The sequence below is a fragment of the Penaeus monodon genome, chromosome 25 (genome assembly GCF_015228065.2).
Source record: "Penaeus monodon isolate SGIC_2016 chromosome 25, NSTDA_Pmon_1, whole genome shotgun sequence".
Taxonomy (NCBI): Eukaryota; Metazoa; Arthropoda; class Malacostraca; order Decapoda; family Penaeidae; genus Penaeus; species Penaeus monodon.
The window spans coordinates 8,321,709-8,322,978 of NC_051410.1; positions in this window are offsets into that span (position 1 = coordinate 8,321,709).

The window sequence follows — 1,270 nt, forward strand, 5'->3', positions numbered from 1 at the left end:
CCACATGCTTTATACACCACCATTCTGCCTCCTCTCAATGGCACACATGGCAACAACGCCATCGATAAATACATAATCGTTGCAGTCATCAAAAGTTTCATCTCCGCACCTCATCACACCTACTAAAAGTTTAATGTCACCACGTCAACCTATGGTTAACAAAGACTTCATGGTTAATTCACACCTAATATTTTTTCCTGGAACAGAATTGGACACGAGTATTTTATTCGAGTGCAAAAAAAGGACTCTTTGAAAACTACATCATTAAGTAAATACTTTTTTCCTACTGCGTCTCATGTTGCAGTTTCGCAATATTTTGTTGAACATATCTTATCAAACCTCTAACGCAATCCCTGCAAGCTATCACTCTCTCATTTCCCACCCAATTCTCTATTTCTTTTGTCATTACTATAATCATCAACGTTCGTTATCCACTTTTCTTATTCGCACTTTCGCACCTTTCTTAATTTTTTTTTGTACTGTCACTACCTGCGCTTCTTTTTTACCCCATTATTCTTTGAAGATTAGATGACTCTCGCTTCAGTGTCTTGTGTGTTGTGAGTCTCGCTGTTTCGAATTCAGTGGTTCGCTGGTTCGCTGTGTCGTCCGTGGCTCTCAGATTGGAAAAGGGACGCCGCAGAATGGGAGTCTGGGATGTTATTAAAGCATTAAATCATCTGAAGGCGAGGCGTCTGGGATCGCCGGAGTTCGGATTAACGCCATTAAACCGTATAGTTTCCTTAATGAATATGCATTGTCATATCCACATTCCTAGACCAATGGCTAAACTCGAGGCCGATCGTATAACTTCGCCATCCAGAAATTCTCGAGAGCCACATCAACGCAAACTTACTAAAAGATAATTAGAACAGCATAGCACTCGCATTAAAACACACATCAAAACAGTCTTAAAACGAGTTGAAGTAACAATCTGTGTATAATTTGAACTCGGTGTGAGTTATTATGGCAGTTGCATGCCTGCTCATTATTGTTCATTAACACTGTCCTTGGTAACCGATTAAGACTGTTGCCACCTTGATGGGTTTCGCCTTTCGCCACGTAATGATAGAGCTCAAGAGAATGTGTAAGGCTGAATGTCAGTTTCGGTTCGACCTCGGTAATGCAAACTCGAAGATATGAAAAATGGCAAATGATTCTCTTCTTACGTGGCAAAATGGAGGTTGAAAATGAGGAGGAAATAAAAAAGGTTGCGAAGAGGAGACAAGGAGGGGCAGGCCAAGGAAAACCAAATGAAAAAAGAACAAAGATA